We start from the raw sequence: 24,884 nt of genomic DNA, 5'->3' as shown, positions 1-24,884 counted from the left end.
AAACATTGACTTCCAATTATCGTCACTGTGGAACTAATGTTTATTGAGCATTTACCATGGACCAGGCTCTTCACTGAGTATTGTTCATTTGTAGTTTGCAGTTCATCACAATGCTATCCTCGTCTTACAGATGAGAACACTGAGGCCCAGACAGTTTTGTAAATGTTTGAAGCTGGCCAGTCTATCAGCTGGCCAATCCATGCCTCCCATCTGGCCTGCCCTCAGCAGCATCTATCTCCTTTTCCCACCCGTGACTACTATAGAGGTGACTTTGTGACAAGTTGACTTGGGCAAGAAGCCCATGAGAAGTTACATATTCATCCTCTGACTTTCCTTATATATTTAAGTTGATTATATTTTTTGGACAGTATTGAGTTGCTCCAAATAACTTACCCAAAGATATATTCCCTCTTGCTGATTTGCTATAGTGACTCCACCTTACACAGCTGGGTCAGTCCAGGGACTCTGGATGTCTAACAATCACATACATTTGGCTGATTTTCTTTGCTGATTTTCTATTTTGTTTAATACAGAAGTTTGAGAATTGAGGCAATTTTGCTATTACAGTACAAACCAAATCAATGTTACTAAAATACGTAGAAAGATTGAATTTATTCAAATCTCTAGATAATTTAAATCTTATGAAAATATCTGGAAAACATAACTGTTATTAAAAATATTTGAATAGGGCAACCCCGGTGGCACAGCGGTTTGGCGCCGCCTGCAGCCTAGGGCGTGATCCTGGAGACCTAGGATCGAGTCCCGCGTCGGGCTCTCTGCATGGAGCCTGCTTCTCCCTCTGCTTGTGTCTCTGCCTGTGTCTCTGCCTCTCTCTCTGTGTGTGTGTGTTTCTATGAATAAATAAATAAAAAATCTTAAAAAAATATCTGAATAATCAAGACAACATATTTCCATATGGGACTAAAATGTCTGTATTTTACTTTACTAATGGAATGTTATCCCTATACTGTTTTCTCTAACAGTCCAGAAGATTTAGGGTGCCTGAGTCAAAACCTCAGGTACTAGTTCCGGCTCTGGCCCTTACACACTAGGGTCACCACCCACACGTTGCTGATTCTGACGGAAGCACACGTGAGCTTACCTTGGGAATTGCTATAGAGGGCCCATAAGATAATGTAGAAGAAAGGGCTTATGGACTGCCAAGCACCCTTAAAATAAGTATCAGTCCCCATCACCTACTTAACTGAGCAGTCACCTTTTATATGCTATTGCACTGTCCCCTCCTAAATCATGGACACTGGGTAATGCATTCCCGATGGATGCTCTTGGCTCTACTCAGGTGTCTAATGAACCAGATACTTGTATTGCCAGCCCTTTTGTGCATGCTGCCTTCCGCATCTGGATTTCTGGTAATGTGCCAATCTTAATGAAGTTGTCTCATTGTTTTCTAAATACCTTTGGACACCTAAGGGCATAATGACTGAGCTAGGGTGTATGCTAATAAATTGTGGCACAGGCTGGATGGGCTGAGTCTTGAGTGAAGTTTGACATGACCTGATGAGATTTCTTCACATACAATTTGCTCCTCTAAGAAAGGATGGAGCAATGGGGGACTGTAGGAATTTTGGCATTGACTCATAAGAATTCTAAGTCTTCGAGACAACATTAATTTGTATTGCATGACTCGCATTGAATAAGAACAAGTTTGTGTTCAAGAATCACGCATTCCCAGTTAATTAATTGCCCTTGTAAATGTTGGGGTGGATTATTGGTTAGTCACACACAGTTTTTGTTCCCAGAATGGAGGCAGGTGTGCCACTCTGGTTCACTGTATAATTTTTCATGCCTGAATTGTCCTGGGCGCCTTCTGCTGTTTCGTACACCCTCTTCATTAAGCACTGTCTCAACACTTAACTGTCCAGGTATGTTATTATAAAGCAAGATTATCCACAAGTATTTCAAAACTGATTTAGGTAGTGTCTCTGCATTTCACAGCCTGGAAAGAACCTAATCCAATTCTCTTTGAGATACTGAGGAAGCCCCTTAAGGCTGGAGCTTGTGACAATTCATGAGATGGCCCTATATGAAGAAAGCAGAGAGCCCTGTGGACCAGAAGATAAAAGGTCAGGGTGATGCCTCTTATCTGCATACTATAAACCCAAATTTCTAAGAAGCAAAGTTCTAATTCTTGAGGAAAGTAATTTGCATGATATTTGTTGAATAATTAATATATGTGCAAATGGAAATCTTACCAAATGTTATTCGACTTCATGTCCGAAATGATTCAGAAATTTACCACAAAATTTTAGAATGCATTCAAAAATATCCTCCTATTGGGACACCTGGGTGGCTCAGTGGTTGAACATCTGCCTTTGGCTCAGGGTGTGATCCTGGGGTCCCAGGATCCAGTCCCACATCAGGCTTCCAGCATGAAGCCTGCTTCTCCCTATGCCTGTGTCTCTGCCTCTCTCATGAATAAATAAATAAAATAAATAAATAAAATCTTTGAAAATAAATATCCTTCTATTTATCTTTAAAAATAATTGGTATATTGAAATTATTCAAAGGTATCTGATGCCTCTTCTAACAATAAAATAATTTATCTTCATGCCATTTTCAGAGCTGGTAATGTTTCTGCTTTACATACATCATTCAAAGCATTTTTTAAGATAAGATAAGTAACTGAAGCAAAAGGCAGAATTAAATATAGAATTTTTCAGGAGAAAAATATTAAAGGCTTGGATCATTTAATTTCTAACATATAGTCAGATATTCATTCCTACAGAAAGATATTTCTGGTACCAATAAGTCTGAACTACAGTTTGGGTACCTTCTGATGTTTCCAATTACTTGAAAGAAAAGGCATCTTCAAAATAATCTATTAAATGAAATTCAGCTTAATTTATTTTACCTAAAAAAATGACTACCTAGCACATGGACCCTGTGAAATGATGGGAGAATGGTTAGCAGTGGCACTTTCTCCAGATCAGCACAATCCAGAGGAACTCTCAGTTCCAAATAGGCTAAGTGCTATGTCTTATTCAAAATATGGTTTTTAAAATGCATGTTGAAAGTATCTCACTGGTGCCCAAAACATCACTCAAAATATCAAGTGATCAAGTCTCACGCAATCCACATTAGTTTGTATTACTTTGTTATGGGAGAGAGCATGTGGCACTGCAAATCAGAGGGCAGACTGTTATGGGTTGAATTGTGTCCCCCAAAAAGCTGTGTAGAACTCCTAACCTCCAGTATCTGTGAAAATGACCTTATTCCAAAATAGTGTCTCTGCAGATATAATCAAGGTAAGATTAAGGCAGGTGCTCACCAAATATGGTGGGTATCCTTATAAGAATAGGTGAAGAGACAGACACACAGAGGGAAAGCCAGGTCATGGTAGAGGCAGAGACTGGATGGATAAAATTGCCAGTCAAGGAATGCCAGGGCTGAGGCCACCACCAGAGGTAAGGAAGAGGCAAACAAAAATCCTACCAAGGGTCTCAGAGTGACTAGCTCTGCTGACACTGGATTTTAAACTAGCCTCCAGAGTTGTGAGAGGACACATTTCCATTGCTTTAATCCACCCCATTTGTGGTAGTTTGTTATGGATAGTACAAATAGAGGTATCTGTACTAGGGAACTATTATAGATAGTGATTGATTGTTTTTAGATACAAAATATGGTGGCCATTTTGGAGTAAAAAACTGTAAAATTACAACAATAGCAACACAACTGTAAATTTACTTCACACTCTTTTTTTTTTTTTTTTTTACTTCACACTCTTCTATCTCAGAATTCTTAGTACTATAATCAATTTTTTAACATGTTGCTCTTTTTTGAAATTATTCACTATTTATCCATCTATAACCTTCAGATTAATTTTAAACTCCAAAGCCTCAAGGTTTCTGATTTGAAATGTTTACATTCACCATGTTACTCCTAAAAGGAGTCATCTGTCTCTATTCAGTATTTTATGTATTAAACACTCAAAATGTCCGGTTTACGGGATAGTTGTTCCTTCTGTAGATAATTTGCTAATGTGGATGACAATTTTCTCCCCAAACCAATTTAAAGACAACTGTGACATCACCATTACATGTTGTTATGAATTGAATCTGTCTCTCATAGGGATATATTGAAGTCGTGACTCCTAATACTCCAGAGTGCAATCCTATTAGGAAATAAGATGTTTGCATATGTAATCAAGATAAAAGGAGATCATTTAGGTGGACCCTAATCCAATATGATTTGTATCCTTAGATAAAGAGAAGAGGACACTCACAGGAAGAGCACCATGTACAAAGGAGGCAGAGAGAGTATGGTGGTGTAGTTGTAGCCAAGGAATATCAAGGATTGCTGGCAACCAACAGAAGTGAAGAGAAAAGCAGAAAACAGATTTTCCCCTAAAACCTTCCAGAGGACATGGCTCTGCCAACACCTTGATTTCAGACTTCTGGCCTTTAGATCTGTGAGAAAATATATTTCTGTTAAGACACCCAATTTATGGCACTTTGAATGGCAGCCTTATAAAACTAATGCACATATAAAGTATAAGAAGTCTTTGAATGTAACTATTTTATGAGAAATATGAGAAGTAAATTATGAAAGTCCTTGACCTTTCTATTTCCAAAAGCATAATCTTAAACATTAATTTTCTAAGAGATCCAGAAAATGCCATTTTCAAGTGGTTAGTGCATAGAAAGTTAACAATAATCATTGACTTGTCTGTGCAGTGAAACTGTGAAGAGGATGGAAGTTTTGGAATTTTATGGGTCACAGATGAGAGGCAAGGTTATATCATTGGTCCTGTAGGCGCAGGCAATAAAGTAACCAAAATATTCCCTAGTTTTCTGCTCATTGTCTCAATAAGATACTTTGAACAATTCATTCAGATAAAACTATTATGAACATGGAAAGCAAAGTTACGTTTTCCAAAATACGTCAATATTACTCTTGAAGAAAAACATTAAGTAACTTTTACCATTGGCCATGTTTCTGTACTGCTGAACTGATGGCTACAGTCCATGCCTCACCACTAGAGTAAACTCCCTCCTAGAGACCTCTATCCTGTGGCAGTGGCCAACATTTCCTTGACGTGTGTCCCTAGTCTCTAGAGTATGCCTTTTTGGCTCAAGGCACAGATTACTTGTAATTTGAATAGGCCATGTGAGGACACCTAAAGAATTCTGAATTTAGGATTTTTTTTTTTTTCCCCAAGCTACTAGAGTCTTCCCATTCATTAAAAAAAAAAAAAAAAAAAGTGACTATACTTAGTGTTCCTTGAGGTTGTGAGTTAAATTAAGGAGAATGAATGGGACATTTTTGTTTTACCTCAAGTGCTCAGGACTGCCCTGGACATATGGTTGATAGGAGATCAGAGGTTGATGGAATGAACGTATCCACATAGATATCTACAGGTAGGTGAGAGGATGCTGACAGATTTTTTTTTAAAGGATACTCTTTTTTCTTTCTTTTTTCTTTCATCTTTCTTTTCTTTTCTTTTCTTTCTTTTCCTTCCTTCTTTCCTTCCTTCCTTCCTTCCTTCCTTCCTTCCTTCCTTCCTTCCTTCCTTCCCAAATTCTTTGCTTTCTCTTTCAATCACCATGGGCACAGTATTTGCTGAACATTGGGGATTAGCATTATTGACTGAATTTTGGTCTACTGACTAAAAAAAAAACTCAGTTAAGGGTACTTTCTCAATTCTGCATAGAAAATTTGATCATGTTTTGTATACTAAAAACTAGCAGAGACTTCTGTCAACAAACTTGGATGGACTTAGAAGCATTCCCAAATTTCTCATTCACAGGGATTACAGCAAAGTGAAAGCCTGTGCCTATTTTATAAAAAATCAGGAAGATGTTGGGCAATACAAAGCAATGATGATATTTTATTATTGTTTTCTCAGTAAAAATAGTTATTATTTTACTGTTAATTTGCTTTTGTTGTTTTTTTCCTACATGAAAGGCCATGCTGTTAAAAAAATATGCAATGAGAATGACATTTAGTGCTCAGAGTATAGGCACAAATTGGCCATTATTTGTCAGAAGAAGCAGTAATTGGATCTATTCCTAGTCTTTCAAAAAGACTTTAGTATCTTGGTTTTGCTACATCAAGTGTAAGGAAATTACCTGAAGAAGTTCTTCTAACAAGAATAAAATAATGCATCTTTATAAATAGTCAAGAACACATATACTAAATCTTAAAATGTGTCAAAAGGAAGATACTCATTGAGGAATGAATAGTGCTTTTAATACAAAAGATTAAAGATGGGGGTGAAAGAAAATTCTTTTCCTTTCTCTTTTAAATTTGTTTCTTTTTAAAGTGTATTAGCATTTTAGGTGTTCCGCACTCTCTCTCCTCTCTGTCTCTCTCTGCCTTTCTCTCTCTCTCTGATATTTTGTTTTCATTCTGTGACCCTTTTACGCTATCAACATCTAAGTTGTATGTGCCAAAAACAAAACATCATAAAAAACTCCCCCCCAAATTTACATGACTTAAGCATAACCTTGGGGAGATCAGAGTGATTAAAAACTACTGGGTTTATGTGTACATTTATATCATAAGTCAGCAGGTAAGTTCAGCCTGAGGACAAAGGGAAGCAAGAAGAAAAAAAAAAAAAAAGAAATAAAGGTGACCCAGAATCACTTGGAACAATTAACAAATCAGTGAATCAATAGGGTGTTTAGAAGTGAGATGAAAAGAGGCTTTACCTGTTTGGAACTTTGATTGGTGATGATTACGCATCAAGAGAAAAGAGATGGAGGAGCTGGCTCTGAGCTCAGTGCAAGAAAGTGCAGGGATGGACCAGTGAGATTAGCTTGGAGGAAGAGGTAATATAAGTTGTATGTCCAGACTTTCACGGCCCTACATTAGTGTGAAAATTAATGAACATGGGACAAACTATGCCCCAGAATATTAAGGTGAAAAAGGTCCAGAGAATACGAACTCAGCTGAGTGACTAACCCTAGGGAGGTCCTGTTCAAAGGGGTTCATTGTGGGTTTAAGCAACCCCACTGTCACTATGGGTAAGCTTGATACCAAGACTAGAGCAAAGGAGCCCTTCAAGGAAAGGGAGAAGGAGAAAAAAGGAAAGTCATCTTTATTCAGTGACTTCTGTGTAGGTGATGGACACGAGGCTAGGCACTCTAGGTTCATAAGTTACTCACCTTTCACAGCAAAGTCGATAGGTTTTCTTTGCAGGTGAAGATCCTGAGGTTCCACGAGGTTGAGGAATTTCCTCAATGTCATGCCACAGTCTGAGTGCACACAACTCTTGAGCCATTCTTTCTTCTGGACCATTCTTAACTTTCTTGTTTCACTTCCTCTCATGTGGCAGGTGACACATGACTCTCTGTGTTTGTGTGTGGCTGTCCCATAGGAGTCCCTGAAGTTACACTGAAATCCTACCTGGAACCCAACCTCTTTCACGTCTACTCAAGAAAGCATATATGAACTGATGTAGATAGTGTCATTTAAAAGTCGTAATCTTGATGTGTACTAACAAAAATGCCAGCTACCATTTGTCAAGTTCTTCTTCTGGCCCAGATAGGTAACTGTCTTATAAGTATTCTCTCTTTAATCTTCACACCAGGCCAGTAAGGGAGCAAAACCAGCCTTAGAAGCTAAGAAGAAGCAAAAGTGAATTTTGAATACCTGTTTCTAATTCCAGAGTCCCACTCTTCTCTATTGCTCAACACTGCAGAATACATACATATGAATATATATGATATATATTGACATATAAATAATAGTGGCCAAGCACTTCATAGATGTGTTAAAAAATATTTGCTGTATACATGAAAAAATAAGTGAAAAAAAAAATCACACAAAATGCAAGCCACACTCAGCCTTTGGTGCTGTAACTGTTAATGTGAATAAAATATTTGCAAGAGTTCTGGTAACTAATGCCAATGCACATTCGTGTCCTGAAACTGGAGGTGAGACATTTTCCTTTGGTCGGTTTGCCTTCTTTCCAGGGTAAGTGCCTATAATTTGCTGGCAGAGAAGAAGGCTGGGGCCCGAGACAGCACTTGAGATGGTGTCACTGGGAATTACTGTCTTACCCACACAGGTTGTGTTTAAGAACTGGTGCACTGCTGGCTGTGCTTCAAAGTAATGGTACAAATGTAATGTGGTTCTTTGCTCTGAGAGAACTTATTTTCCAGGATGAGAGAGAAGGACAAATAAGCAAAAAAGTTTCTCCTTGGTTTTGTCAAGGATTCCTTTTATTTTTAATTTGATTTAAATTCAGTTTATTAATGTATTATTAGTTTTAAAAGAAGAGGTCAGTGATTTATCAGTTGCATAGAACACCCAGTGCTCATTACATCATGCACCCTCCTTAATGCCCATCACCCAGTTACCCCAGCCTCCCATCCCCCTCCCCTCCAACAGTCCTCAGTTTGTTCCTACTGTGTTCTGTCAAGGGTTCTTAACAGAGGGTCCAAGGCCACCTCAGAAGAGGAGGTGCAGTGACACAAAATAGCAATTAGAACAGTTTTCAAGGTGAAAACTTGACTTACAAAGAGGATGGCCAGGTTCAGTAAGTTAAAATTACAGGATGCCAACTAAAATTTGAATGTCACAAAAACAAAGAATATATAAGTATATCCCACACATTGCATGAGACATACTTACAAAATAATCCATCATTTATTTGAAACATAAATTTAACTGGCATCCCATGTTTGTATGTATCAACCCTACTTATGGGTAAAGTAGAAGCTAGTTAAATTGATACATAGGATTGATAACAATTTCCAAACTGAGAATCATACCCGTAGACTAACGAGCTGATAACAATTTCCATATCTAATTTATACTCTGAGGTCCTCACCTTTATTAATTTTTTAAAAATTACTGTGTGCACTATTATAACAAGTGTCTGGTACAAGTTTGTAGAAATATGGAGGAAAACCTGTATATTCTCAGTTGAGAACTAAGTCTTACTTAAGATATTGAAAATAATCCTAAAACTGTTCCTCAGAGGAAAGCAAAATATCTAATATTCTGAGATAGTCTTGTATAGCATCACTTGGATGAAGCATTGGGGAGAGTCACAACCCAATGAATTCCAAATCCTTCTCCAGCCCAGAGACAGGTACAGTGATATGAAAAAGCGGTTCAAGGCACAATTTCTGACTCACCTTTGACAATGTTTCACAAATGCTTCTTCAAATAGACCTAGGTTCATAATTTTCTCTCTGAAGTTTTATATTGCCTCATGTTTCACTAAGCTTTCTTTTATAGATGGAATAATTAAGGAGTTAATAATGGTTAAGTGACTTGTCTGAGATCACAGCCTGAGTCACTGGCTGAGTGAAGAACAGAACTCATAGTTTTTGGTTTCCATTCCTGCCTGGCTCCTAGGGTCCTGCCATCTGGTTTCTCCCAGCTTCAAAATGCACACAACTGACAACTGAAGACACCAGCATCTCCCATGATTGAAGAGACACAGGAAGCCTGAACTTTGAATGCTGTATGGGAAATATAAATCAGCTATGAGTTTAAGCATCCTGCTGGACGGAAACATACCCAGGCAACCCCCTGGGGAACTCAGTTGCCCTGAAAAGACACAAATTCTTCTGTCCATGAGAGAGTACACCAATATCTATAGTCAAAATTAAAGAAAAATTAAGGAAAAAGGAACTGGCATTTCCGTAATACTCTACTTAAAGATAAATGTTTACTTGGAAAATTAACCTTTTTAGTATCCATTTGTCTATAAAGCCTACTTTAAAGAGAAACTATAAGTTGGATGGGCTAATAGGAATGAACTTTAAAAGTAAACACATGTTTTTATGTGGTTTTCTGTCTCCTTGCTGGGTCAGTTCTTTCCCCCCAACCCCAGAGCTTGTGTGGGTCATACACATAATAATACTAAGTATGCACAAATCAGGATACCTCTCTCTTAAATATGTGTGCCCTCATTTTCTTCCCCAGGAAGTCAATTGCACCATACTGACAATAATTACGTTTAAATAATTTTAGAAGAACAATTTCTGGCATTTTGTTCTACACAGCTACCTCCGATGTATAATTTGTTCATCTTTTTTCCCCCCTTCAGTAAAGAGGTTACCACTGCCCTTAAATGTACTTGTTTCTTCACAGATTCCAGAGAGAATCCAGTCCAGGCCATGGGGATAGATCACCTATCTATTTTTCTCATCTCTGTGTGGGATCACTCACGTCAAGGGAACAAACCAGCCACTGTTTTAAGGGCCTCCCTCTGGCTTTGCCTACCAAGATCACACACAATAACTTTGTACCAATCAGTCTGTGGTGGGCTAGCCACGCAAAGAGACAGGCAGGTGCTAGTGTTAATTAAAAGAAGGAAAATAAAACAGTACAGTATGTTCCTTTCCAAATGTCAGATGGATTTTTCTCTGCATTTATTGGCTTTTCTAATACTCTATGAAAAAAAGACGTATAAAAGTTTTAACATTGAAAAAGAAAAAAAAAAGTCTAATGGTTGCTGCCAAAATATGAGCTGATGCTCTCTGGAGAGGGCAGAAGCAAAGCCCACACAGATGAAAGCCTTCTGGGTCGAATTCTTCTCAAAGATCCCCGTGACAGCAGGTACCAGAGACCTTGCCCACAGACATGACTTTAAATTTTCCATGCCAGCCAGATCCCCTTAATTCTCTTTCCCTTACTGGGAGCTCGTCAGGTTGAGACTCCAGCACAGTATAGACATGGTCTCCACAAAGAGGAGGGTTATGTTAGAAGCAAAACCGCCAGCCAAGGTGAAGTTGGCCATATCTGGAAATGGTAGCTTCTCTGCCCTTCAGGACAAGGGCAAGTAATATAGTAAAGGGAAAGGGGTCTTCTCTGTACTCCGTGTCCTCTATTCACAGTTAAATCAGTCTGGCTGGTCAGTCCTATAAAGGCAAGCCATCTGGGTCTTCAGGATCTTTTCTATGCCCTCTGGGGCTTGTATTTTATTGCTTTTCTTTAAGATCTCATAGGAAAGCAAGTGATGTAGGTACTTTAAGAAGCAGGTGGGGAAAGATGTGTGAAACTTCCACTTCATTTTTCCCAACTGAGGAGATTGGATTTATCCCCCAGGCATTGAGAGGATGGCTGCCATGTGGTCACTTCTGCTGAATGCCTCATTTGGGACATTCGCATGCCATGTTCTCTCTTGCTTCTCAGAACCTTATTGTTTCTACTTGGCACTTTTGACTCAGAGAATGCTGCAGAAGACTTTTTGATCTCTTAAAATGTATCCTTTTTTCCATGCACAGTTTTTTTTTTTTCCTGTCCCTTTATACTGTTTTTAACCACCATTCTATGAAGATATGGACAGTGCTTTGAGATAGAGACACACCTTGTTGGTGAACTTTTTTTTTTTTTTTTTTTTTTTTTAGAAAAGAGAACATGCATGTGAGCTGAGTGTACCAGAGAGAGAGAATCTTAAGCAGATTCCATGCTGAGTGCAGAGCCCAACTTGGGACTCGATTTCACCACCCCGAGATCATGACCTGAGCTGAAATTACTTGACTGACTAAGCCACCCAGGCGACCCTTGTTGGTGAACATTTCTAATGGAACATTCCATTGTTGGTTCAAAGGAGCTGTGCCTGGAATTATGTACATATGTTATATGTATAATATAGGTTATATATAAATATATAAAATATATGAACACTTTTGCTACATATGTAATATACATATACTCCTTTTCTCGATAAAACAAATATATACTTTTGCTAATTAATATGTTACATATAAAGTATACCAGAATGCATTTCTATATGATGAACAACCTTACTCTTTTTTCCAAATTCAATTTCAATTCATATATGGGTTAATTATAGAAAATATATTTTTCCATAATTAGATATTTCTACCTTTACCTTTATGTTCACACTAAGGTGAATTCAGGGAGGGGGGGGATATAAAGCAATTCCATAATGAAATCTCAGCATTGGTAGCTTCTTTAAGCTTTTTTAATTATAAAATTAATATACAAATTCTGGAAAAAATTACAATATGGAAAGGTATAAATGAGAAAATAAAAATGTTATTATCCTACTACCTAAGGGAAAATGTATGTACATACATGAATATGTATACACACACACACACACACACACACACATGCGCACACAGGGGCAAAGTCGAGGTCCTTGGCCAAACCTGGTGAGCAAGTACATTAAAACTGTTTGAATCCTCTATTTTATTTTTGGATACATCTACACTACATATCCTAGTGTGGCCCAGCATCCATGTTCTGGCTAACAAAATGAGAGTGGAAATAATACAAGCCACTCCCAGGACTGGCCCATGATCTTCTACTCTTTCTTCCCTCTGTTGCCAGCTGGGTATTGTCAGAGGGACCTAGGAAAGTCGCCAGTCGAAGACAGCAGAATTTCTATCAGAATGGGCCCCTAAACGATTGTATGAGGGAAAGCTTCCTAACAATGTGACTTTACACGTTAAGAAATAAGTTTTCTATTTTTGAAAGCCTGACAACATCGAGATTTTTTTTAAATTATAGCAACCAATGTAACTTTAATATGTCATAATTAATAATTGTTAATTTCTCTCTGGCTTCTTTCACATAAAAATATCTCATGAATATTCTTCTATGTCACCATTTGTTAGTTGCTGAAAGTACTCAGTGTTCACATAGTCTTAGATACATAAACTCCTGCTGCTGATCATTCGTATTGTCTCAGCCTTTCACTGTTGTACCTACTTGTCAAAATCTATTTGTACACATCACTGGTCATTTCTGTAGGAAACATTCTTAGGTTTGGAATTCTTGCACTCAAGGCTTAAAACTTTTTGTAGCTTTTCCCCTAGTAAGGGGAAGAAAATACATAAAAGCTTATGTAGCTTATTTAGCTACAGAAAAGTTTTGCCTATTTCACTCCGATAAACTGTATTTGCTAATACTAATTGGCTTTTTTATTCCTATGGGGGTTCATCAGCTGAATTCCAAGGGTTGGGATCACTATCTGATTAATTCCTCATACAATTGGTAACATTTGAACAGTGTTACATAGAAAAGGGGACCTCACAGTCATTTATTGGCAGAATTTGTGGGAACTTAGAGTGTAGTACCCCCCCGGAAGAAAAATAGCAACTAAATAGCTTCAAATAGAAGTTGTTTGCTATGACTGGATTCAAAGTAGGTCCTTCTTCCCTTTCTTGTCCTGTTTCCATTATTGTCCTACTACCTCTCCTCTGCCAGGGAAGTGGTGATGAGACTTTCTTATGCTGGAAAGTACCTCATTTTCTCCACCAAGTTCTAGTTATTTTAAGTTAACAATTTTTTTTTAACTAAGAAAAATGTTTATGTCCTACAGTTATCACGTCTTAAGTATTAAAATTTGCTGAATAGCAATAAAATCCCTAAGTCACGTGACCTGCCAGGTCACATGGTACATTTTGTGTCTCTCTGGGGCTTTCTTTCTGCTTTATCGTAATAAAGAGGCTTGTATATTAGAATTTTGTGACTTCTAACTTTTGAACTGTGAGTATTAATGGAGAAAAAATATAAAGTTGTATTTTTTCTATTCAATGAACCAGATATCTTATTTTTGTTAGTGGGAAACAAAAATAAGAGAACATAATAATAGGGAAATACAATAATAAAACAAAAGAATAATAGGAAAATAATAAAGAATAAGAAGAAAATAAAATAATAGGTGCTCACTGAGATATATTTTCTTTTTCCCTTTAAAAATGTGTTGCTTTCAGATTACATAACAATAAAGTCTGTAATGAAGTACTTTAGCTTCTACCAAATTAGAAAGAATTCCTAAAGAATCCATATATGTTCCTAAAGCACTTGGTATTCCTTTTGTTGAACTTTTTATACTAATACTTAGAAGAATGATGCTAAATGTTCTGTGTGTCATATTAATATTTAAATGAGTCAAGAGTTTCTGGTTTTTGTAAATGCCATCAAGTATCCTTTTATCTTGATGAAGTCTGCCCAATAATTCTCCGTATCTCCTTAAGAACCAATTCACATATTATGTTTTTGTTCAAAAAGCCTTTATACTGCAGTTAGGACTTTGGATCAATTTTGCCCAGAGCTATATGTCAAAGATCAACCCTTTTATTGGCCTGATGTGAATAAGGGTTATAATTATAATCTAATGTGATTGATTTATGTGAATGACTTTTTAAAATTGATAATAGTCTTATTATCCCTTCGGATTTCATGTAACATTTTCAGTATAATTTTGAAATATAAGAGGAGTCTATTGGAAGATGTCAAATAAAATTATAATCTTTTCTCAAACACATCTATACCTATCGGGGTTCCGGAAAACAGTGAGTCTGTCCAGGACAGTGAATGATGCAAATGTTAAAATTAGAGCATTCACTCCACCAAAGTTGTAACAAAAATCACCCACTAAAGTCCAGTTTGGTTGCTTTCTCTGAAAGACTGGATCTATTTCAAGATGTGAAAACTAAAATACATTAAAAAAAACTAAAAATGTTTACATTAAAGCAATCGTATTTCATTAACTTGCATTACATTAAAATGAAAATAACATGGAGTCAAGTTATAGAGAGTAAAAGAAAGAAATAATCAGAATAAAAAATTCTAGCTTTGTAAAGCTCTACAATTAATTTCAGTATTCTCACAGAGCTTCCTAGTAGCTGGAGGAAACAGAAAATCAGAGGTTTTATGGCTCCCCTCTTCTAATAAAAGGAAGTATATTAATTAGTCAGAAGAGGCAACTTTGTGTTTAATCTGAGTTTTCCTACATGTCTTTTATAAGGAATATTGAATGTCATAGTAAAGCTTGTCTTCAAAAGGAGTTTTACAAAAAAAAAAAAAAAAAAAAAAAAGCAGTGATGTTCCACCCATGCCTGTATGTTCTAGCCATGTTGTATAAAAGCTGCTAATGCACAGTGTTTTGCTTCATGAAGGCATGAAGGTGCTTTAACTGCCAAACTGGTGGCACCTGAAAGTGATTGGCATTCTTAAGCACCTGCAAAGCATAGCCTCTGTGTTGTAACTACCAAGGAGAACACAGTCTCTGAATGAGACACCTGCATTCAGCCCCAGCTCTGCTCCTCAGTAGCTGTGTGACCAAGAGCAGGGTACTAACTAGCATCTCTGTATGAAGAGTAATTTGCTTGGAGCATGTCTCATGCATATTAAGTACATTAACTTTAGTTATTATTATATTTATATATTAGTAGTATTATCAATATGTCTTTCAAAAACAGAGATATTTTCTGTTGTCAAATGTATTCTAATAAAGAATAATCCATGACCAGGTAGACAGCGCTGTCTCTTGTTCCCTTCTCACAGTTGGCAATCATAATATCTTTTGAAGAATCATATTCTACTGCATCAAAGTCATTGTGAAAAATATTTTCAATAGGAGAGCAACATTTGTAATGCTTGTCACATCTTATTCCAGGAGAATGTAAGAAATAAATAAAAGGGAAAGAAGATGCATTTAAATACATAATGATGTACTTTTTAATGTGCAAAATAGCATATTCATGGTGGTAGGCAGTGTGAGGAATAAAGACCTTTTTATAGTATGGGTCATTGTGTCAAAAGCTTACAGGCCAAATGACAGCCATAATGAAGTCTGGCAACACAACACGTCACTTCTCTCACTCCTATTTGCCCAGAGGTGTCCACTGGGTTAGGCTCATCACTTGGATGGTGGAAATCCGATCCGTGCCCACATCACTAAAATTCACTTACGATCCATTTGTCCAAGACATACACAAGGATCTAAGCCAATATGTTTTACCCTTTGGACATTAGTTAACTCACATCTGAAGTAAAAACCTGCTCTCTGCTTCACAGGTGTGCTGTGTTGATCAAGTGAGACCTGCCCCAATGACTGCGGATTGACATCCATTATAGAAGAGGGTATAGTGGAAACCTCTCTGCTCACCCACTTTGAATGGTTATTAGCCAAGTGAGGTTATTCATCTAAACTCCCTTAGGATGAGCTTCATTCTCTTTGTGACATGATGTAGTATCCATCCCACAGAGTTATGCCGTTATATTCAATAGAGGCTGATTCTTTCAACACACATTTATCTAATGCCTATTGTGTGCCAGGTACTGATTTATATAATCAAATAATGATATATTAGAAATTGATCTTGAGGAAGACACTATCATCATCATCATCATTGCAACAGCTTATACTTTTTACCTACAATTATAATGTATGTAGCTCTGTTCTCACATGGATTAGCTAATTTTATCCTCCTACATTTCTACCCCAGTGCTAATAGAACCATTTTACAGATGGAGAACTCAAGGCCCAGAGAGCTTAAGTGACTTGCATATTTTCATGAAAAAAACAATTTGCCTTGATTATTATGAAGTATTGTTCTTATATCCACAGTGTGCTCTAAAGATTTTGGGGTGGGAAGCACCTAGGGGCCAGTGAGTGTAGACAGGGATATTCAGCCCTAGGATGTGGACCCTACGTTTGTTTTATATAATTATGTGAACAGATGGGAAAGGCTAATGACTTTTCATCCCAGTTGCATTAAACAAGATTAAAGATGCTGACAAAGATTTAAGACCTGTGCTGAGGACTTTAGCTCTCATTACCCATATCCCAAGCCACTGTCTTTGTCTTGACATCATTCTTCTGGTCTGTTTTGTGGCTTGTGTGTACCTGTGAGTATGTATAGGTGTGTGCCCTGCTGTCTGGTTCTCCCAATGATGTCTCAGAACCCTGAGGCCAACTCCCCAAAAGTTTTGGTTTCCTCTTTATAGGACCCTAGAATTGACTGCAGCCATTGGGTCTGCAACCCACCCGTTTAGAGCCTGCTACTTAATTAACTGTTGATGGGCCATCTGCGCTGTTCAGAATTTCACATGGCATCTGCTGCAACTCACCTTGGAATCTTATATTTAGAAATATTTGTCTACTTATGAGCAAGGTTCTTGGGTAAACAGCAAGATCTGTGCATGAGCCATTCTAGAAATGTAGGGGAGAAAATAGCTGCATTTGATTAGTTTTAGTTTAGAATTGGGAAAGTTAAAAATGTATAGGTTGACATAACTTGGAATTCTTCTGTTTGTCATATAATCTTTCTACACAGATTCTGGAGCACAGCACTGAAGTCAGTTTCCTCACCTCACATTGCTTCTTCCTTGTTGCTTCAATGCTGTTCAACTTTAGTTCTGGCAATTGAATAAAATAAGATATGCGGGCATGTTACAAATATGCTAACTACATTTTCAATATTACCAAAAAGATATTTATGGAAAACATATTGTTTTGTATATATTTTTCATAAATTGTCTGAATGATCTATTCCATTTGCACACCAAGGGTTCTTAGAACATAAGTCATATCTCAAAACTGCCATTGCCTTTGCTGTGCGGAGGATATACATCATCATTTCCTTATGAATAAGTCTTCAGTCTGTAAATGCAGTGAGCTAGTAACTGAGAGTGAACTGTTTCAAACAGGCACACATATAACAAATTAAAAACAAATATGTGTGTTGTGCGCGGGCACACACACACACACACACAATGTGCTCTAGATTACTTTCAATCATACTGTGGGTCATGTCTGTTTGTATGAGTGGTTTTGAGACACTGTAAACAAGTAATAATATAAATCTTTATCTTTCCTTTGGAAAGGCTCTTGGATATACTACTATAGAAGCAATTTGTTTCTTGGTTTCTTAAAGCCAGCACATTTAGAAAATTCTTTCTAATAAAAATAGACCATGACATTTGTCTATTTTCTTTTTGGAGAAAGAAGATATAAACTCAATCTGTAAAATGTAAATAGCTCAATTTAGAATTACTCAAATATGTTTGAACAGCCCTTGAAAAAGAATTTTAAAGAGTTTAATAACACTAGAAATTGATCATAAAGATGGATATTAATATTCTATGTTCTATATTATTTTTGTCGTGTTCGTCAAAAAAATTGACTTTTACCCTTTTTCTTACTTTCTCTAGTATCATGCTGTGTAACTTTGAAAACCATTGAGAAATAAGTACTGTTATTGTAACAATCCACGTGGTAAGAGACATGAATTTAGCCAACCATAAGGCATCATTCTCAACACACAAATGTCCGCTGAACAAAAGGTAAATGGGAAGAGGTACTACAGGACGACAGAGATGACAGTGATGGTGACAACAGGAATGAGATCAAATCAATGACAAAAAAGTAAGGTAGCATCCTAAAAGAAATGTGGTGCTTAGAAAACTGTTATGTGACACTAAGGAAAACTAGTATCTAACAAGTTTGGTTGTTTAAAAGGCAAAAATAGTTTTGTTTTGTTTTGTTTTGTTTTTTTCTGAGTCTATGTTAGCATACTTCAACTTTGACCTGACAGAGTTTCTAGGTTTTTAGAAGTACTTAGCTAATCAGCCACAATTTTGACATGTTATGACAAAAGCTTTTGGTCAGCATTATTAAAGGTCAAGGTGCTTCCCTTGCTGCTTTGGGGAGCTTTTGGGTTGAGTTAGACCCTCTCTGACCATAACAAACATGCATATACTCTAGTCCTTTTATTTACTATTGAAGTAGCTTTTCCAAACAAATTTTCTTCAATTTTCCCTAAACTTCCTCTAAACTTCTTATAACTTAAAAGCAGAGTTAAAAGTCATCTTGGAATTCTGAACTTTATGTTGCAGAGAAGTCTAGTTGTACTGTAATTTTTTAAAAGATATTATTTATTAATTCATGAGAGACACAGAGAGAGAGGGAGAGACACAGGAAGAGGGTTAGGGTTAAAGAAGCAGGCTCCATGAAGAGAGCTCAATGCAGGACCCGATCCTGGGACCCTGGGATCAGGCAGGCCCTGAGCCAAAGGCAGACACTCAAAGGCAGACGCTCAACCGCTGAGCCACCCAGACATCCCAAATGTACTGTAATTCTAAGGCGAAAATATACCTAAGCAACAATGCACCATCTTAGAGTCAACATGAGGGGATTTCTTTAAGGAGTCTTGCCAGAGGCTAGAATTGCTTAGTCTTTTTCTCTTACTACTTTTCAGAAAACAAATTTAAAATAATGAAAAAAAAAAGGCTTAAACAGTACAAAGGCTTACTTTTCTAGGTTTTCTTCTTCCTTAATAGGCCATTCCTTTTTTAAAATTATTTTTGGTTTTTCATTTACTTGCATACATTGTTGGGGAAATAGGAATTGAAAGAACATTATCTACACTGGAAAAGAAAATTTAAGAGCTTAAATTATCTGGGTTGGGCTTTAAAGGGAGGGACACAGGTCAGTAAAATGATCAAGGACTTCTTCCCTTGCAGGGTCCATCAGACTTGGATTTGAATTATGGCTTCTCTGCTTATTAGCTGGATTCCCTGGAGTCATTGAATTAACTTGTGTTTGGTGAACCTTAAATGACAGTAAATATGGTCCCTTATCCAGCAGAGATATTAACCACATTCTTTGTTTTACTAGGTTTGGGCTTGTCTTTTTCTTTTAAAGAAAATTTTCATGTTTTGTTGTTGTTGTTGTTGTTCTTATTGTTTTATCATGAGACATTGAAGCATCCAAACAAATCAGTATCTGAGCAGTGAGGCAGATGCTTTCACCTTCACATTTTTTGGGTAACCGAGCAACTTGTCAGTAGATTAAAACAAAAACAAAGACAACCTTTTGCATTACTTAAGTCTTTCCAAGGCAGACAATGGAGAACACTTCAGTCAGATGCAAGCAATCCAGCATTCAAACATCACACAGAATAAGCTGGAGTAGCTGCACACAGCACCCGCTCCCACTGCTGCCCTGCTCCTTTGTGGCTGGTATTCCGAGCACCTGGACATTTGCAAATAGTGTCAGGAAGAGGAGGATGAGGAAACAGCAAGAACACCAGCCTGGAAGGAAGTCAGCCAAAGAGGTGCAGGGCAAGCCTGAACATGCCACTGGTGCAAACCCATGCATCACTGATGTTATTTAGTGGGAACATCTGGTGGAAGCCCATGATGGGATCTTCATTGCCTTGAGCTAGCCCACAACTATGCCCGTGATACGCCTGTCTGGCTGGGCTAATGGTCCTGAACTATGGTGCTCTGCTGGATTTTCTGGAACAAAAGGCTAGGCAACTTCTCCACAATGGCAACTTTCCCCAGGAATTTCTGGGAATTACCATCCTCCCATGTAAGGCTGGACGCATCAATATAAAATGCATCTATTAGGTTCTGTCATTATGAAATAACTAGTAGCAATGCTGAATGAAGCTGGATCCAATCTGCTTCCAAATTGGCTTGTCTCCCATTCTGGATCACCGCTGGCCCTCCCTAGAGACCCAGTATTGACCCCAGAGTTGGCTAAGGTCCCTTGCCCACCCTGGGATCCTTGGCGAGCAGGTGGCAGGATGTGAGGCCAGGGGGCTAGCTAACCTGTTGATAGAACTGTTGGAACTTGGGCAGGCTGGACTAGGCCACACAGGAAGGACCTAAAGATCCCCATCCAGGCAGTCTGGCACAGGGGAGAAAGGCTAGGACTCTGCACATTACCATGAGATAGGTGCCTGGCTGTCCCTCTTGTGCCCCATCCCATAGCCTGGGTTGTGCATGACTTTTGGGGGGTTGGGGCCCCCCAATGTACAGCAGAGGCTCCTGGTGGCCTAAGTACATTCCTACCACCCAACCCCATCCCCAATGCACTAGTCCCTACACTCACCCAAGGGCGGGCACAGATTTGGTATTTTTTTGTTATCTGCTATGCACTGCATAAAATGTTCAATGGACCTGGTGGTACAACATCATGACTTGAGATGACAAATAAATAAAAGGTGATTTTTTTTTTTTTTACCACAATGGGACTGTGGTTAAAAAAAAAAAAAAAAAAAAAGTTATCAAAACAATGACCAGATTCAATTTAGTAACTTCTAGATGTACTGTCAAATGAGAAAATTGGAAGACTTTAAGAAGCTAAGTTATCACTTGGCCCCAGGTTGACTCATGGAAGAAATAGCAAAGATGGAGAATTAATTTCCTAATGTTCTAGATAGGACTATAGCATATTGTGTCTATTTCCCTTTTGTAGAAAACAGTATCTGTGGTTAACTGTGAAGCTCTCCGTTTTAATGGAAAAAAAGTTCAAAATGCAGGTGAATGAACATGGTCAGAATCAACCTTTGGAAAAAAAAAAAAAGAATCCAACCTCTAGGGGAATGTCAGACTCAATTCCTAAGGAAGTACTTTAATGAATAAAAAACTGCAAATGGCTAGTAATAGTAAGAAATGAAAACTAAAAACTAAAAACTAGGAATGGAGGGAAATCAAAAGCTTTTATATTTCCGTATGTTCTTCTTTTGGTGTCTTAACTTCTTGGCTCCTCCTTTTGTATTACATTGGTCTGCTCTTCTCTGGCTGGGAAGTCAGTATGTATCATGAACTAAAAGGATGAGGTCTCCTCTCCTTGAGAGTTGCAGCCTAATATTTTAGAAGGATGAATGAGTACCAAGGTAATAGGCAGAAAGATGGAGCTTTAGGGCTGAATATTCTTTTTGTACCTACTTTTTAGTTCACTGGGACCTGATATTTCAACATTATAGAAGTGCTTCTCCCAACGAGCTGGCCATATGTGACATAGTGTGCTGGTGTCCTCAAAGCCAGGTGATGAACATACTACATTTTCCTGAAAGATTTGGAGGTGGGGAGAACCATTTATATCACAATGAATATGGACACATTATAACAGAATATTTGAAGCTCATATAAATTTTTAGGATTAAAAACAAGGCTTCAGGAGAATGTTATATGTTCCGTGTGATGACTGAGGGTGATAGGGGTGTTGTTGGGGAGGTTTTGGAGGGGAGATGATGAAGGAGATACTTGAAAGTCAATGTCCTGTAGTAACAAATGGTATGAATTTGTCTATAGTATACCCTTTAAACTATATCTATTGGAAACCAAGTCATTGTCATGGCCAAGACAGAAATATTCATCCTCATCACCATCATCATGACCAATGCTATATATGTAGTGACACTTTGTAAAATGTAAATCACAGAACAGATACGTTTCCTTTTTTTTTAAGATTTATTTGAGAGAGAGAGAAAGTGTGTATGTGTGTGTGTGTGTGTGCGCGCGCGCGCACGCAAGGCTGGGGGGAGGAGGGCACAGAGGGAAAGGGAGAGAGAAACTTAAGCAAACTCTGAGTGGAGCCCAACTTGGGGGCTCCATCTCCTGACCCTGAGATCACAACCTGAGCTGAAACCAAGAGTCAAATGCTAACTGACTCCACCACCTAGGCACCCCAATGTTTTTTTTAATGGCTCACCTTTTGGTGTTCTTTTAAAGCATTCTAGATTGGTTGATTTATCTTTGTTAGAGTCCCCTTTAATTAAAAATTTCTTTTATAAGACCTGTGAAGGTGTTTACATAAGTATGTATGTTTGTATAATTAGAATTATTTTTTTCTTTTCTTTTTTTTTTTAATTTTTATTTATTTATGATAGTCACAGAGAGAGAGAGAGAGAGAGGCAGAGACTCAGGCAGAGGGAGAAGCAGGCTCCATGCACCGGGAGCCCGATGTGGGATTCGATCCCGGGTCTCCAGGATCGCGCCCTGGGCCAAAGGCAGGCGCCAAACCGCTGCGCCACCCAGGGATCCCTAGAATTATTTTTTTCTAAGAAAATTAGTTCTTTCCCTTAGTCATTCTCAGATTAAGCTATAGCACATGAATGGGCATCTAGGACTACTAAATAATGGAATTACAGTGCTGATAATCATTTACTGTCCGCATGTTAAATCCACGTTTGTTTGTTTTCATCTACTGATACTTCTCTGTGAAAATTTTTATGAAATTTGTGGAAATAGAAACTTGGGAGAACTTCCTTTGACAAACAGATGTCTGAATTGTGTTTCTCTACTCTTACAATGTTTATAATGCCTTAAATGTTTACACATGCATAAGGTACAGGAAATTCTCAAAATGGTAAGAATGTGTTTAGGCTGATCTAATTGGTTTATTGGCTTAGCTACAAGAGCTTTTGAAAAGCACATGTGGAACATCTTAAGGATTATTATTCTTTTTAAGTCTCAAGTAAAATGGAGGCAAGTGATGTGTTTGACGAGTATCTCTCTGAGCTAAACAAGCACCACTGTGTAAATGTTGTTGTCTTCTAAGAATATGGTGCATATGAAGGATTAACAACCATCTCTTATGACTAAGTATCTCCACATAGGCTCATCTCACCTCTTTTATCACATTAATTACTACCTAGTGACTCCGGAGTCTCCTGCTCTTCCACCTTCCCTGATCCATCAGACAAATCTTCTTTAAAATAAATACCGTTTGTATCATGTCATGCCTTAGTCCTTAGAAAATGCATGGGTCCCTGTTCCCTACAATTTCAAGACCAAACAACTCTGCCTATATTTTTCAATGTGTAAAGTGTTTGTTGTCTTTGTATATTTATTATTTACATTCCTATTGGTGGACCTATAGTTAAAGACACTCTTTATTTTCTTTTTACTTTCACTTAAAATTGTTATTAATGCACACAAAAATTACAGGCATGGGGTCTTCCCTAATAAATGTCAGGTCTGTGACTTTATATAGAATTTATATAGAATCATACAATTCAATCATAAATTTCTTATAACTGATAAACAGTCATGAGCTCAAAGAAAATGACTTCAACGTGATGGGTAAGACTGCTAATGAAAGCGTAAGGCTGAGCCCAATAAACTGCTAAAAGTGCTTACCTGGTAACAGGTGAGGCCGTTAGCTTCCTATGTATTCACTATAATCATTTTATCGATTTATATGTAGAATGCCTTATTGGAAATGCTTGCTAAAATGTTTGACCTCTCAGAGGTTGTAGAATGCTTTTTAATTGTCAACATTTACAATGTTAATTAGAAAAGCATAAAATTAACATGCAAATGCTTTTTTCTTCCTAAAATATGAGTTATTATTATTTTTTAGTTTTTGAGGTTGATTTCCTGGTACTTATTATTGTTTTCTTATTCTTTATTCCAGTGAATATAAGAGATGGAATAAACATAAGGGAATTATGCAGATCAGTAAAAACATTAACTTAAATAAAATCATTTATTCCTTATATAGTAGTAGCTTTGCATGAATTTTATGTGCTAAATTCTTTAAAAAAAACCCAATATACTAAAATTTAGGAAATGTGAATTGGAGATGAGATTGTCATCATCATAATTTCTGCTCTTCAAGAAAACTCATATCGAAGTTGGAAAATAATTATATTTTGATACATTCAATGATCACAATCAGAATATATATATACACACTTATTTGGTCATTGCCACTGTGGGATGGGATATTTGTTCAGTAACTTTAAAAACACCTTAAATCTACTGGTGACTCAGCTAAGACATCTACAAATGCACATACTTAAATGGATATTCAGTATGTATCAGGCATTGCATTATTTAACAGATTTGAAAATTCAATGTTCACACTATACTCTGTAGGTGTTAACAGTTTAGTTGATATTTTTAGTTCAATTGGCCAGTGTGTATCCTCTTCATGGCTCTTCCATCGGATAATTTTCTTTTTCTAATTTAAACACAAGAACATTTTAGTTGTTTACCATTGGTAGAGTATACATATGGTTTTTCAAATATGCACACCAAAGAGTCCACAATGTGGTATGTTTTTGTCAATATTGGAAATGTGTATAGTCAGAGCAGAAAACAGAGCAAATAAAAGCAAAGGCACTCCCACTGTTATATAAACTTGATAAGAAAACAGGCTTTTCAATTTTGTTTATGTCTGGCAACTTTAAAAAGGTGCTGGAATATAGTAGGTGCTTAATAGATATCTGTTGAAGGAAAATAAAAGATATGACATATTCTGCTTTATGAAATTGTTGGGGTCTGACAGGTTGTTCTTAGTGCTGCCACCCGATGAAACTTTATCAAGGGACCCCATGGAACTTACCAAAACTTACCAAAATACAAATACCAAAACATCTGTTTCAGACCCCAGTGTT

General features: G+C 37.3%; 1 pseudogene; it reads right to left on the bottom strand.

Moving 5' to 3' along the window:
- Nucleotides 1-19,790: 19,790 nt before the first annotated feature.
- On the bottom strand, nucleotides 19,791-20,180 carry LOC112655852 (nuclear transport factor 2-like; annotated as a pseudogene).
- Nucleotides 20,181-24,884: the final 4,704 nt, after the last annotated feature.

Source organism: Canis lupus, chromosome 22 (genome assembly GCF_003254725.2).
Source record: "Canis lupus dingo isolate Sandy chromosome 22, ASM325472v2, whole genome shotgun sequence".
Taxonomy (NCBI): domain Eukaryota; kingdom Metazoa; phylum Chordata; class Mammalia; order Carnivora; family Canidae; genus Canis; species Canis lupus.
This window is presented reverse-complemented; position numbering and strand designations above follow the sequence as displayed.